Below are 16,233 nucleotides of genomic sequence, written 5' to 3' on the forward strand. Positions count from 1 at the left end.
GGAAGGATGTTCAACCCCAGTGCAGGGTGGATGAGGCTAACACATTTTATCTAGAAATCTTCAGGGGAGGGGGAAGAGGAAACAGGCAATTAGAGTGGCAGGGATAACACAGGGCAACTTGTCAAACTGCCTGGCCCTCTGCCATCGTGTGTGGCCGTACCCAGGTGCCACCCTATACCACAGCCTTACACAAACAGCTCTCCTCTGCTGACACCTCCTGCTTCCATTTTTGGCATGTTATGGGTAGATGCTGGCCAGCTGTTCCCAGGTGTCCAGCCTGTGGTTTTAAAAATATCCAACTCGGTGTCTGAAAAGCTGATCATAGCAGTGGTCCAGAAACAACATCCTGAAGGGTAACCACCCCACCACAGCTGCATCTTCACAAGGGATGCAGTCACAGGGCAGCCAACATGACTTCTTTTTCTGCTAGTGCTCCCTACCCCTCCTCTTCCACCTCTAGCTGACAGCAATCAGGAGTGAAACACCAGAGAGAAGCAGGTCTTTGCAATGTTTCACAGATGTTATCAGCATTCATCACAGATTAATCCAGTCTTCAGTGTCCCTCTGCACGTAGTTTTCCTATTCCAGTTTGCATCCTCCTGCAAGGAGGTCACCATTCATCCTCTGGTGTCACCAGCAGCCAGCACCCACCACCACAGGCTGGCTCTCAGGTTGTCCCAGGTGATGTTGTCTTTGGCGAGAGCTCCTTAATGTGTAGCCTGTGGTGGAAACAGGATGTGAAGCACAGGATGGGAGTGGCAATTGCTTTTATTGCTGTCCTGAAGGTGATAATATTCGAATCGTATTACCATGTGTTTTGGACAGGAGCCAAAAACGTGAACATCAGACCACAATAAATGTGGATTTTTTCACTTCCCAGTTACAATTCAAGGCCAATATCCAGAATTTTACTGTCAGCAGGTGAGTCACAAGTGGAAAAATGTGGATGTGGCTCTGAGACAACCAGCCCCTGAAGCGATTGTCCATCTGTGCAGAGCCTGCTCATGAAATGAACCGAGGAACAAAGCACAGATGAGTTGCCAGTGCTTGGCGATGCCCTTGTCTGAAGCACACTCCACTGCCAGAGGATGGGTCCCAGAGGTGCTGGCTGCCATAGTGCCTCCTGGTGATGTGGGGTGACAGCATGGCAGCGTTAGATAATTAGAAACTGGTGGCAGGGCAGCAAAATCTGTGAGGTCTGCTACACCAGAGTATTTTAGAAGGTAAACGCATTTAGAAGGATAAGACAATAAATGTTGGAAAAGCTAGGAAAAAGGAAGAAAGAAACAAAGGCCCTAAACTTAACTGCCTGAGACTTTTATCATCAGAATCACTCATAATATAATGTCTAATAATGTTGATTTTGCCTTCTGACTCACACTGAGTATCTCACAAAAATCAAGAAGCTTTTTTCTTTCATCTGGTGTATTAAATGTGCAAGAAGCTATTCAGGCTAGTGCTGAGGAGTATTGGAAATATACTAGGGTCCTGTAAGAAAAAAATACATATTTTTTTTTAGGAAGGAGTGAGCCACATGACTGCAGTGCAGTGCAGGGTTAACCAGAGACCCCATAGCAGGTACGGCAGCCCCAGGCTTTTTCCACCTAGCCCCAGTGTACTGTCAGGGATGCAACAGTGTTTTGCATAAATACTCAAGGATTCAGACGAGTTTTTTTCTCACACCTACAGCTGAGCATGGAGAGAGAGAAACAGGTCACCAGTTAACCAGGACTAGCCCAAGGCCTGTTATTGCAACAGCAAAACGAAAGCTCTGGCTCTTTCTCAGCCACAGAAGCTTGGGTAATGCTATTCGTGACATGGCCTGACCTGCAGGAGAGGCAGTGTGTGCTGTCTTGCAGTGGGGCCATTGCCTGCAGCCCTCACCCTCAGCCACCATCAGCTGAGTGCCCCTGCTCAGCCTCTTCTTAGGGAGCCAAGATGGCTCAGCCCCTACCAAGAGGACGCTGAGAGAAGCACACAACACGTTATCACCCTGCCCAGCCGGGGTCCTAGGAAGGACTTTACTACATAAAATAGCCCAGTACCTTAACAAATCCTCCCCAGCTCTTGCCTAACTCTCTGCAAATTCATTGTATTTCTCCTCCTGTGCCAGGTCCTCTGGTTCCACATAGAGCAGGTCCCATGTTGGTACTGCAGCAACGGTGCCAGCCTCCCTGGCACTCTGCCCCTGCTTCATGAGCAAGCCAGGCTGCCTCTGAGACACCCTGGGGGCTCTCCAGCCATCAGCAGGAGATGCCAGGAGGATTGCTGGGGAAGGGGCACACCTCAGCATCCAAGTCTTGAGGATGGTTCGTGCCTGGCATAAATGCCTGTCAGGGTATGACCTAGATTTTTTTTGAGGAAGTCACAGGGCTAGTGTGCAAGGAACCACAAGGGTTTGAGGTCTTCAGTACCCCATTGCCCCCGATGACTGGTATGGTCTGTTTGCAGGACTAGGCCACGTGAGGAATGCTCCGTCACTCATCTCGGATCCAGACATTCTTTCATCACACTTCCTCTGAGGCAGGCAGGTTGCCCTGGCTCAACAGGAAAGATGGCTTGAAGACATGATCCACCTTATATCTCACAGGGGTGAGAGCATGGAAAACAAGCTAGCACACTTCAGAGGAAAGTGTGCATGAGAAACACTTCAGGCCTTAAGCTTATCTGGGCTTGTCCAAGTGCAGGATGACTCTTCCATTCCTGGCTCATTCCCACCCATAGGATTTTACAGACATGTCTGCCTGTCTTGGTCATGTCCTGCACATGCTTCCAGGGAGGTGCCCTTGGGCCTGGAACAGGAGGAATATGAAGATTAGTTCAATTTGTACCAGACCCTAAACCCCTTTCTGTGGCTTTGATTCTTGCTATGGAATCGACTCGACAATCTATGCAACACTCTAAAATCCAACATTTATGACAGTCATGACTAACATGTCCTTGCTCATGCACATTGTTTCCTAATGTCATCTTTTTAAAAAAATTAGGCTTCTATATGAAGACAATCATATCCTCAGCTGCTGTGCCCTGGCCTATCTGCTATAAAGCTGATGGAAACTTCCCAGCTTATTCTGGGGTCCATCTGCCTTCACTGAAAGACTGTCAGAATTACTCTTTCTGACCCTGCTGTTATGTTTGTACTCTAAACCCGTTACCTCATCTTTAATTTTTTTTTTAAAGAAAGGTGCCACCTGGCACTGGTACAGACTTCCAGGACTGTGGGAGGAGGAAAGAGGCTGTCACCATTTGGAAGGTGCTGAGCACGTGTTCCTGGTCAAGCAACATGGTTGTGTCCGAGTGCGTCTCTCCATCCATGCTGCAGTGGGATCCAGTCCTGTGCCACACTCCCATAATTTCCACCCTCCCTCTCATCTGGACATCATATGGTACCCCAGTTCCTACATTTTCTTTATCAGGAATGGTGTCTGGATGCTTGGGACCCTTGCTGTCCTTCCTTGGGGAGGCCAAATATGAATCCTACATCCTATGCCTTGGTATGACTGAGGGGGGCAATCCATCTCACAGCACTTCTACTGGTTTCAGGTTAGAGACTGGGATTAATCACAGTCATTAGAAAGTAAACTCTTGAGAGCACATTATGTTGAGAGATGGACTCACCACCCACCAGACCTCTCTCCCTGTTGGGCAGGGAAAATCTGTCTGGAAGAGCGCAGTGGACAACATGCAGATTAATGTAATCAAAATATTGCCCTTTATTGAGAGTAGCAGTAGCCCTTTTATACACAGTCAGGCTGATAACATAATATAAGCATACTGCTGATTGGTACAACACTTTCTTCATATGCCACAGGGCACTATCTAACTGGTTAAATACAGCTGTTTATGTGCTATGCAATGCTTTCCCATCCTGTTATTCTTCTTTTCTGCTGCCAACTCCCTTATCTTTTGCCCGTAGCTGATCTTTTAATAAGGTTGCAGCTGGGCCTCAAGGCCCTTAGCTCACTCTGGCTAAAGCCAAATAGTCAGGATTGCTCACATGTCCATTTTTCTCCAAAACTCTCACAACAAAACTCCTCACAGAGTTCCAGGCAGCAAAGCAAATCCCACTCTTGGGCTATGCCTGAGACTGTGTGGCTCGTACTTCCCCTCTGTGCAGGTGATCAGATGACCATCATCACCAATGAGTTTATTACCACTGTCTATACTTTTACATTTCCATTTGATCATTTTTCCAAGAAAAAGGACCACCAAATCTAGAGAAGAGGTATGAAAGCAGGTCGGTTTTCCACCTCAATCTCCAGGCAGAGGAGTGGGGGCAAGAGCCACAATGGAGCTATACTTGACAGGGCAAAAGGACAAGGTGTGAGGCTCGCCTTTCCCTAGCCATCACCACACTTCCTCTGAAAATGGAAACAAGACAGCAACTTCAGTACAGTGCTGGCTCTAACCTGATGAACCCTACAGAGAAGCCAGCTTAATTAGCCATGCTGTAGGGCTGTGCTGATCCAGCTCCACCACTCCCTGGCCCTCATCAGCATCTCCAGCCAGCACTGCACCATGGCCTGCTGGTTCATTCACTGCCAGCCCAGGTCTCTGCCTCTGCCCAGTGCTCAAAATACTCCTAGCACCAGGATTTACTCTGAGAGCTGGAGTTCAGCTGTAAAAAAGCTCCAGCAGTCTGGCAGTAGTGGGAGTTATACACAGATGGAAGAAGGCACATGAGGGAGTTTGCTCCAATTTCTCTTTTCCCATCAGTTTTGCTACCTGGGAGCCCTCAGGTCTCCTTTCCTCCAACCACTATGTGCCTGTTTCTGATTTTTTTCCTGTTCCTGTGTTTGTAAGCCAAATATGCAGCTCACCTAACAAGCTGATACTTTCAAAGCACTGTGTATTATCCAGCAAAGGTTGGATGTGAAATATGAGTTTTGTGTTCTGACTCGCACAACAAGATTTATGTATCTGTCTGACTGTAATTTAACAGCAATAGCTGCTGCTTCCTGAAGGCAGACATACCCTGCTGTCGTGGGGCCCTGCTTCCCTCACCTCTACCAGTCCTTCTCCCTCCTGCTTCCCACAGCAGGAAAACTGAGCAGCTTTAGTATGAGCTCTCCTCCTCCCTCAGCTGCCTTTGGCTGTTCTGGTTGCACAACGTAGCCCCATGCCAGCAGACATCTGTGGCTCCCATGGCAAAGTCTGAGTTAAATTAGAGATGTTGCAAGCCATGGCTGGTGTTACAAGTTCCTAAAACGGGACTTGGAGGTGAACGGGTGTAACTTGTGCTGTTTTTCCATGGAGAGGGTATATGAACAGAATAAAGCACCCATACTCAGCTGGCAGAAGAGGATACAAGAAGTTGAGGCAGCAGGATGCAAGATGAAAGACAGCAAGGTTGATTCATCCAGCATCCTCTTCCCTATTCCTGGCTACTTTCTTTTCCTAGCCTTTCACCAGAAGGGTAAAGCAGGGTGAGTGGGGACATAAACGTTCACTGAACAAGGAGGCACAACCATGTATCCTCTTTCCTCTGGAGTGATGAGGGGGCATAAGCCAATTCATCTGGGGAGCACTAGGACATTGCTCTTTTCTTTTATTCTCCTGAGAACTGCTGGCTTATAAAAATGGCAGATACATAATGAATAACCAGAAATCACCACGGGCCCACAAATTGCTCTCACTCAGTCTCCGTCCAGCAGCGAGCACTCACCTGTCCAGAGCAGCTTTTATGCTTTAATTTGCCCAGTACTTAGGAAACTGAGCCCTCCTTAATGTTATTCTCATCCCCTGCATGATAAGGGAATATATATGGCCACTTGCCTGGAGCTTCTATATAGTATGAGCCTCACAGGCCTATAGTATCCTGTTACCACATTGCTTTGCTGACACTCCCTCATGCATAATGTGCCTGTGATTATTTGCTCCAGGCAAGAAGCAGAGGCCACTCCTCTCCTATGCTCCTTAAATAGTTAAATGCATTGGTCAGCTGGGAGCAAGCCTGACAGCTGAAAGAGGTGCTGCTCCCAGGACAGAGCCAGGTCTGCATGTAAGTAAGCTGTTTGAAGAGGTACAAGGTTTCATTGTGTTGTTATAGTACCTGGGATGGCTGCAACTTCCTCTATATAGGCATAAGCAGGCACTGGTTTAAATCTCCATTTCCATTGATTTTCCATTATTTTGGATATTTACTCAATTGTTTTTCTCCTAAGGTGCTGTTCTCTGAAAATCAGCTGTTTAACACTTAAGTTTCTGGTCCTTTTTTTTTCCTTTTTTTTTTCTCTCCCTTTAAAATTAGCTAGTGGCATTATACATGAAGCCTTGTGGATGTTTTTGTATTTTAGCATGTGTCTGTGTAGGAAAAGAAGAAGTATATGTACATATATCTCTCTGTGAGCTTTTGTGTGCTTGGATTTAAACCTACTTATGAGGCAGGTGATAACGGTGTAGATTCCAAGTTGATGTGAGCAGGACACACTTTTGCACATACACAGAAAAAAGTCAAAATGGGAAAAAACAGTCCTTAGGCTGTGGAAAAGCATTATAGAGGGGAGTGGGTAGAAGGCAGGTGAATTCTCGCCATGGAAAAATGCCAATTTTTATCCTGCGTATCTGATATGATGGTGGGGAAAATGTAGCCATACAGATGTTTGAAGCCTGGAGTAGTGCTGATGGGACATGTCAGCATCTTTCCAGCATTGTCTGTGTGTGGATGGGTGTGGGGAGGTGAGTGTGGATGTGTGCACAGACAAATGACACACATCTGTATTTGAACAAAGCCATCTCAAGCCTGTTTTCTTTCCCTTAAAGACTTAGTGGGCCACAGCAGCACCTCCTGATTCTTCCCCTGATTGCCGCAAAAAGCAGATCATAGCCTAAAATTCTCATTTTGGGGTAAATACTCAGATTCTGCCTTACAAGCATCCCCAGTGCACTGCATGCCCAACCCAAGGGGAATCAGACAGCACTTATGGTTAACGGGTGATACTCTGCCCTTTCAGCTGGTTATGTCATTTGCCTCAAACTTCTCATTACTGTTTTCTGGGGACTGGTACCTGTCGTGTTGTTTTCCTGTGGTATTTTGTATGGGAGGGCAAACTGTTAGAAAGTCATAAATGACTGTGTGTGTGTGTTTCATCCCCCCAAAATGTTTTCTATACAGACAGGATTTTACTGTAGTGAAGTGGCACATGGCTCAGCAATGCCCACACTTGCAGATATAAGTGCTGGTCTTTTTTGCCATCCAGTATCTGAAGGGGGCCTATGAGAAAGCCAGCAATGGGCTTTTTAGGATGTCAGGTAGTGATAGGACTAGGGGGAATGGATTCAAACTAGAGGAGGGTAGATTTAGATTGGATGTTAGGAAGAAGTTCTCCAACTTGAGGGCAGTGAGACATTGGAACAGGTGGTGGAAGCCCCATCCCTGGAAGTTTTTAAGGCCAGGCTGACTCTGAGCAATCTGCTCTAGTGGAAGGGGAGTTGGAACTGGATGATCTTAAAGGTCTCTTCCAACCCTGAAAATTCTGTGTTCTATGGTCCAATAATTAATTAGTTTCTCTCTTCCTGTGCTCCTTAGAAAGCATTGTCTGAGGAACTGTGCATCAAAACACTGTGATTTTGCATTATATTTTTAAAACCCAATGATTTGTACCCATCAGTAAAGGACCGTCCCCACCCCAGTGGTGGCAGAAGTCAGGGAGACCCACACCAAGAGACTACAAATGTGGAGCTGTGGTTCCCAGCTACACATTATCTTGCCAGATGTGAGAGGGGCAGTCCATCTAGCTGCTGTTCTGCCTCCAGGGGTCTGGAGAAGAGTTTGTGGTGACCCAGAGAGCAATACAATCAGTGCAGAAGAAGCTTTTCAACAAAAGGCAGTCATCAAGAGGCACTGCAAATAATAAATGTGCATCCAGAGCTTAACCTCACTTTTTTTATGATAGCAAAGGAGCACAATTGTGGCAGCTGGATAAAGGATAGTCTGGGAATGGGCAGCAGGTGGTTTGTTTGGATTGTTTAGTTTTGATTTTGTTTCGTTTTTTTGATTTTGTGTTTTTAATGGGACTGCAGAAAGTTAGGAAGTGCATCTATTGAGAAAAGATCACTGGTGTATTTCTGAAATTTGGTCCTCTGCAATGTGTTGTAGCTCATTATGATGTTGGCCACAAAACCCAAGGCAGACAGTATAGCAGAATAAGCTGGAGAATCAGAGAAGGGAAATACAGATTTGGAAAGCTATAAAGAAAATCTTGTTAGCAGAAAGTCACTTTACTTGCAGCAAATCTTTTTCAAAATGAAACTTTCACCCAGAGTTCAGGTATAGATCACTTTTTCTTTCATATTGTGTCCTGAAAAGGGGAACACCAAGACAGATTTCACTTCCGTGGAGTATGGTGACCATTGATTTCTACTGCAGCCAAATAGATGCCACCAGATTGGGATGAGGCAGAGAGGAGTTTTGTAATCTATGGGCAGCTTACTCACATCTGGCTTGGAATCTTGCCTTTCTGTTTTTCTGAATAGACCAAAAAAGCCTGGTTAGCTAAAAGCTAAACTCCTCTGAATCACATGGTCCCACACACCCACTATTGCTGCAATTCTTTACATTCCCCTGGTACACCTCCAGTTCCCGTGCTGTGTTTGTAAGTCTCCTCACACCTCTGCAGAAAGGTCCCACAGAAGCTCGGGGCTCGACTCATGCAGCTGCCGGTCATGGTTATTTGGCTATTAATAGATTCCAGGCAGACCAGTCACAACCCAGACAGCAGGGTAAACACCTTCATTAAAAGGTAATAGTTGTAAGAAGGAGGAAACCTAACCAGGAGTAGCTAACCTTAATCATCCAGGATGTTCAGACAATTCCAGACACCCCATAGGCACTTCAGTGGTCGGGTGCTGGGCTCATCCTAGCTGGACCAGAGAGGAAATGCCTGACTTCCCTGAGTCAGGAGTAGTGGACATCCATGTGTGAGGCACAAGGAGGAAAAACATCTCCTGTCACCAGTGCCTGCAAGCATGGTGAGAAAGGGAAGGAGGCTGCCAGCTGGGGCTGCTGCTGCCCTGACCTGGGGTTCAGGCCACTATCTTTTCCAAGTGAAACTCTCATTTTAGCACTGCCAAATGTCTCTGGGGTGACTGGCAAGCAGAGCTGCTCTGATGTAGCTTTCTCTATCAGAAATTTTCCAGAGCTTTTTATTCTGTTATTCATATCTAGCTCTTTAAATTGTTTCTTCTATGAGATGTAAGGGAGTGGTCAAATCCTCAGGTATTGTATAACACCAGAGCTCTTGCTGCAATATGTGAGGTTGTAGCCAACATTTGTACAGACCCTTTGCAACAGGAGAGCTACACAGGTTAATCAGCACTGGCTAAAAAGCAAGGAAAACAGCAACAAGGAACGTGAATGATATTATGTTAGCAGAAGTTGCACATTTCTGATTCTGTTTACAGCTGGGCAAGGCTTCATAGGCAGAGTTGCACAAAGCTTTTCTAAGGTTATCACATACTTCTCAGAGAAAGGGATTTCAGAGAACCAAAAATTACACATAGATTTGTATTAAAACTGAAAAATGGTTGCTGCCAAAAGGAAAAGCTTATTTTTCGGATGTGGGATTGGAAGACTTTGAGATTTTTTTTTTTTCAAAACAGAACGATTTGATGGTTTACTTAGAAGCAACGATTTAAGAGTGTCTTCTGCTAAAAATGACTTTTAAAAAACTCATAAGAAAGACAACCTCAAGAACCATAATTTGACAGAAAATAATTTCTCTCTTGGGTTTCCTCCGTAGTGAGATAACAAACTTGAATCAGTCTGGATTAATTTTTTTCCTTCCCACAGCTCCTCTGCAATCCAGCAGGTTTTGCTGTAGGTGATTTAGCGCGAGCAACCCTTCAACTTCAGAGCCAGAGCTACAGCACCAGTATTGTTCACCTCTCCCTTTAGCCATGTTACAGTTTGAATTACACTGGTACCAAAGTACGACTCATCCTTTTTCCATTGAGATAGTCCCTGGCACTGGCAGCCTTATTTCTGTGTCCTGATTTTGGTGCTACATCACCAGCAAAACAAAGCCATCCTAAAGAGAGTAGTATGTTCCCCTGCGTGTACAGGCATGTCATTCATGCAGACAGCAACAACTTTTGGTTCTCCAATTCTTGGGCCATCTTGCTGCTGATTTTCACCATGGCCCTCTGCATGTGAAACACAGCAGAGGAGAGGGAACAGTAGGAAAGATCTGAACTAGTGGACACAAAAGGACAGGTGTGCATTAACCACCTAAGTTGGTTCTTTTATTTTGCTCTGTTTTGCTTCCGCAGCCAGAGTGGAAGTGTAAGATGGCTTTCAGCAACCACACAAACGACAGTTCCATCATGCCAGATTTAGTCCACATGTTGGTGGAACAAAAGAAGACCCTTCGGTTCAATAATTTCAGCAACCCAGCCTTGGAACTGCAAGAGGAGATAATGGCCTCATTTTACATCCTCATCATTGTTGGGTTTTTTGGCTTTCTTCTCTTTGTTATGATGCTCAGCAATATTGTTTCCAGCAAGCCTGAAAACTATATTGACTATCTCTATTCTGGGAAGCTTAATCCTCAGAGAAGCAAGGTGGAGCTTCCAGGAAAGGAGAGCAAAGACACCTTCATTATTATCAACAGCCCCGCATTACTGGAGCTGCAAAGGCAGGATGGCAAAACCAGCCCTGGCTCTGAGGGGCCGAGCACAGACACAGTCCTGAGGAATGTATGAAAATGGTTTCTTTTTGTGATCATTCTGTTGGGCATAAGGAGCTTAAATGGAGACACTTCTTTCATGAAAGCAAGAAATGAGAAGCTGTGCCGGAACAGATCCAGACGGGTCTTGTGCAAGTTTCCCACGTGCAGCTGTGAAGGTACCTGTGTGCAATCCCTGTTGTTTCAGCCCCAGGCCTTCAGAGAAAAGGCTGGAAGTCAAGTCCTTGCTGGCCTAGCTCTTCCATGACTGTTTCTATCATATTTTTACAGCTTGCTTCTCTGGAGAATGGAAAGCCTCCCTTTGCATGCTGTTGCTTCAAGCAGGGCCAGGACGTATCCAGCTGGGGCACTGCTGCTGTGCCTCTTTGCTATTATTATTTATTCATTTATTTCTCTGGGGGGTCAGAGTTGCCACGGACCCCATTGGCTACACACTCTGCAAGCAGAAAAAGCTGCCACAGCCTCTGTGCCCACCTGCACTGCCACGCTGGGCACCTGGAGACAGAGGCAAGCTGACCCATGTCCAACCCTTCTGAAAGGAAGCTTACATCAAGGGTTTGCAGGCACATGTCAGACTTGAACTCCTTTGCTTGTTTGGCAGGCTTGGTCTGCTGCAGGTTTTTGACAGTGGTCATGCATTTCTCAGCAGTTCCCTTCCCGCATGTCAGTCCTTTACCAAAGCCCAGGACAATGAAGAGGGCCAAGGCATCCTGATATCTCTCCACGGTCCCTCCCTGGGCCCACCTGGACAGCATTAGGGCTGACAAGCCAGAGCCATAGCCCTCGGGGTTGTGCCACTGTTGTGTCAATTATCCCTGACAAATTCCTTGTGTGATTAGTGCTAAACCTCTCATCATGAAATTCCACCGAGCTCTCAGCCCCTGATGTTTCCTCAGGTGGCAGATAGTAAGCAAGGGGTTTTCATGGTAGTTTTAGGATATCTTCTGCAGGCCACCGAGCCTCAGAAGACACAAGGAGGGGTTTGCCCACCACAGAGCTCAGGGGTGTTTAATCCATGTCCTGTAGAGCCTTGGCATACAGGGATCCAGGATGTTTGGCTATGGTGAGGAAAATGCAGGCAGTGGGTTTCAGCTTGCTATACTTGGTCCACACATTTACTGGAAAAAGCTCTGGAGTCTGCAAATCACAATGATTGGAAACTGATCGTGCAGATACTTTGTGAACTTTAAGGCATTTTGTTATAGCACCAGATATCCTATAAAATGGTCTGCCTCTGGGGTGGGTGTTGCTGGTTCCACTCAACCTCCTTTATGTTGCTGTGTGTGTTTGCTTTTTGTTACCAATAGCAAAAAAGTTCTCTAACATTTTGTACCCTAGGAAACATTCCTTCCTAACTTTTCTTAAGTAGGTTTTACTTCATCTGTAGCTTCATGTTTTGCTACTGCGAATTTGTTCTCTTTTTTTTTTTTTTTTTTTTTTTTTTCCTGTGTTCTTTACTGCCATGATATAGTGTTGTTATTATGAGGTTTTGCCACTGTTTGGTCCAAACCAACTGCCTGGAAATGATTCACTTGATGTGGGACATATCCTTAGAGGGAATTTCCACAGCCTGATCTCGTAAGACATGTTCCAAGACTGATTCTTCCAGCTGATAGCCAAGATGAAATCCACACCACTCTCTTGGCTTTCCACACTTCTTCCTTGAATTCCAGAGATTCAGCTTTCCAACACAGACATCTCCTTTTTTGGACAGGTGCATATTCCCCAGACACTTTCTCCAGCAGCAACCAATTAGGCAGTTGAGTTAGTTTTGGACCCCATTGCCTCTGGCTTCATTACTACGTCTGGTTTAACAACCTCTCAGTTTGAGCCAGGATCCACTGTTTCTGCTCAGGGCTCCTGACTGCACTCTGTAGCCACATTTCCATTGTTGCATCCCAGTTATTCAGATCTGAAAAATGAGAGGCGTTTGGAAGGCAGAAGAAATATTTGCAGTTCCAAGTTTATTCCTTCTGCCCAGTGTGAATTTTTCCCAGCAAGTGCAGCAATGCTGCTGCTTGTCCAGATGCTGAAGCCAGGGAAGCACCAGGATGGAGGTCGGACTCGAGAGCCATGGGAAGTGCTCTTTGCCTCCCTGTAAACCGAGCTGCTGAAAACTAATTCGTTGCTGATACATGGCAGAAGTCTATTGATGTCCCTTTTGGTGTCCACCTGGGGATGAGCCCATTCCTGCTCACACCTTTAGGGGCAATCAACTCTTGCAGGCAGTCCGGGGTGGGGGTGAGGCGAGTCCTTCCTCTCCCTGTGCTCAACATCCATCAGGGGCTCTACACCATGTATTAGGAGCTAAAATCAGATTTCAGACATGCATGGACCTAAAAGGCTTCATCCTCTTCCCAGGCCCAGGCAACCCCATCAGCACCAGCCAATCCCTTGGCCTTGAAACTTTCCCTTCCTTTTTTTTTTCTTTCCCACCTGAAGGAGAAGTATATGTGTGTACATGTAATTTCAAGCACATCTGATAATAAGCTTCAACTCCTAAAGATACCTCATTCCTATGGAGTCCAGGTAACAGGTCAAGTATTTCTTCCTGAGAGAGAGGCTGTAGTTGGTCGGAAGTGATGACTGTGATGGAAGGGAAAGGCTGCTAAGCTCAACCTTGGCAGAGAATCCCTGAAGCTCAAGCCCAAATTTCATCAGTTTTCACAAACTGTCTCAAAAGTCTTTGTGGGAAACCACCAGCAGTGGTACCAGCTCTGTTCATAGAAGCTTAAATTATTTTCTGAAGTTTCCACCTCTTTCTGTGTTTCCACCCTAAAGCCATCTTTCATTTTGGCAAGTCCTTCTCTTATTTGTTCCACCACAGATCATCAGCTAAAATTACACAATTTTGGAAAGTCTTCTTTGAGACCAAAAACACTACTTTGGCATGGGACTTCAGTCACTGTACAGGACTTCATAAGACAGCTGGGAGGGAAAATAGATGATTTAATTTGGGTATGGTATTTGCTGGAAAAAGAATCCTATTTTTTTTCTCACTCCGTATAACACTGGAAGAGCACCAAAGTTCCTGTACAATAATGTTCTCAAGTGTTGGTTTTGGAAAAAATAAATTCAAATTTACAAAAAATTTTATTTAGATGAAAATAAAATATTAGATTTTGAAATTAGCAACTTAATTTTAGCTGCTACATGTAACGTAATACAGCAGTAAAAGCATTCACTCATTGCCTAGCATCTTGCCTACTGTTTATGTGTATTTCACTATGATATTCTGTATTTTGTTATGTTTTTATTTGGGATTTTAAAATAAAGGGCTTGTGATTATTTTTATACTGCACATAGAATGTAGGGACTGGTAACCTAATAACATAATTACTACTGAAATGGGTAATTGGTATGTAACTGACAATTTGTATCCTAATTGCTTCATTAATAGGGTAATTGGCATTTGGGTTTTTGGCTGAGTGGTACAACAGAATTTGGTGAAGCACCAAAAAAGTGCTTGGGGGGAGTGGAGGGGATCACTTCCCTGTACCCAGGCAGTGATGGAGGAGCTGGCAGCAAGCAGGGGCCAGGCCTCCTACGTCTTTTCTAGGAGACCTGAGCAGGAGGCCACTGAGCCTGGACACCCCTGTGAGATGTTCCATGTGCTGCTGAGCCCACCCGGGGCTGGCAGGAACATCCTTCCCTGCTAGCACCCTGTGCTCTGGGGGCAGTGGTTGTGTGTGGGGGGGTGGTGGAGCACTACAGGTTGGTCCAGTGCTGATGTCCAGACCCCAACCTTCAGGGCACTGCTGCCAGTGGGAGGTTTGGGTGGTGGGGGAGCAGGAGACACCGGTGCAATGGCTGGAGGATAAAAGTGAGATCAGAAGTGCCATTTCCCAGATCCCAAATGCACTTGTGAGGCAGGGGCTATGCCCAGAGATCCTGCACTGTGTGGCCTCTCGAGGGAAAGTCAGAAGTCTAAAATTAAAAAAGGAGGAAGGGTGTTTCCCCCAAGGTGCTCGCTGCCTAGGTAGACGTGGGGTGGGAGGGAAAAGAGACAAAAAAGCGACAGAGCAAGCTAAAGGGAGCAGGGAAAATAAAATACATTTTTTTGTGTCTTAGTCTGGTGCCTTATGTTAAATTATGTGGAGATGATGGAACCATGGATAATTTTTTTTAAAGCAGATTATGAGGTGGGTTATATATATCTATTTAAATGGGACAGAGGAGAATCCACTTCTGAAATAGTTACTCTGAAAAGGCATGAAAGCAGCCCATCCCTCCCATCTCCCTACATTTCAGTTGCCTTATCACTGACATTTTCATAACCAGTTAGGCTCAGACCAGTTCCTGGGGACTGAAGGAGCCAGGGCCATCCAGAGATGCAAGCATGGTGATGCCACCCGACAGCAGAAGGAGATCACCACATCCTCCTGGGTCAATACCACAATTCATTGATACAGACCTTGCCTGTGCCTAAGGGCTCAGAAAGCAGAAAGGTTGGTTTGCACCTCCTGCATCCACCTTGCTGAGTCCCTTCATTGGCACATGGAAGCACAGGCAGGCACTCAGCCTGCAGCTGCGTGGCTGTCTCTGTCACCCAGCTGCAAAATCACAAATTTCTTGATGCTGCAAAATCACAAAAGCCTGGACTGACAGAGCACACTGTTCACTATAGGAGGTGAAAACTGAGGAGCATCAAGCCTGATTGTCCTCAGAAACCCCAGCAGTACCTAATTGTGTGGCCTAGTTCAGAAGAAGACTGTGCTCATTTGAAATACATCTCCTGACTGCTGCTGCTGCTGTGCTTTGGATCACCTCACAGACCAGTCCTGTGCACCCACAGGGTGCCAGGCACCACTGCCTGCACCTCATGGGCATCCCATGGTGGGGGGGAACAGCAGCATGGAGCTGCTGTGTGCCACTGGTGACAGGGAAGGAGCTGAGAGGGACCAGGCAAGCAGCTGGAGCATCTTTAGCCGGGAGGCCTCAAGGAGTAGGAGGAGAGGATGGGCAAGGAGAGGGGAAAGCCTACCTCACTTTTGTGCCTGGAAACACTACCTAGCTGCAACCAAAGTTGTTCCCCTGACTTGTTTCCTACTGGTGTCTGTTCACAATCAGAAGGTAGCTATAAAGCAAGAGTAACAAAAGCAATGTGCCCTTTTTTGTGTCTCTCTCAAGGATGTCATGCTCCAACTCAGGCACAAACAAGTAAATTCTCTCTGGAAGGAAGTGACATCTTTAATTTAAGTAACAGGGAATATGATTTTCCATTCCAGTGGGTGTCATGGGTGGGATGCTTGTCACTGGCATGAAGAAGAATTAAGGAAAGGTTCCTTTATAGGTAGTTCTTTTTCACATTTTACATCCAGTTCTTGAACAACGAAGTTCCTAATTCAGTGTATACATTTGTTGGTATACATTTATTAAGGACAAAATCTAACACTGAAAGAGAAAGGTATAGAACAGTGGAAAAAGCTAATAGAGATGAATCAATATTATTTTATTGATAATAAAATAATATGTTGTATTAACATATGAGTATGAACTGTATATTCAAGGATTTTCCTTCCTACGTATGCAGTCTGCACTTGCCATC

Source organism: Heliangelus exortis, chromosome 1 (genome assembly GCF_036169615.1).
Source record: "Heliangelus exortis chromosome 1, bHelExo1.hap1, whole genome shotgun sequence".
Taxonomy (NCBI): Eukaryota; Metazoa; Chordata; class Aves; order Apodiformes; family Trochilidae; genus Heliangelus; species Heliangelus exortis.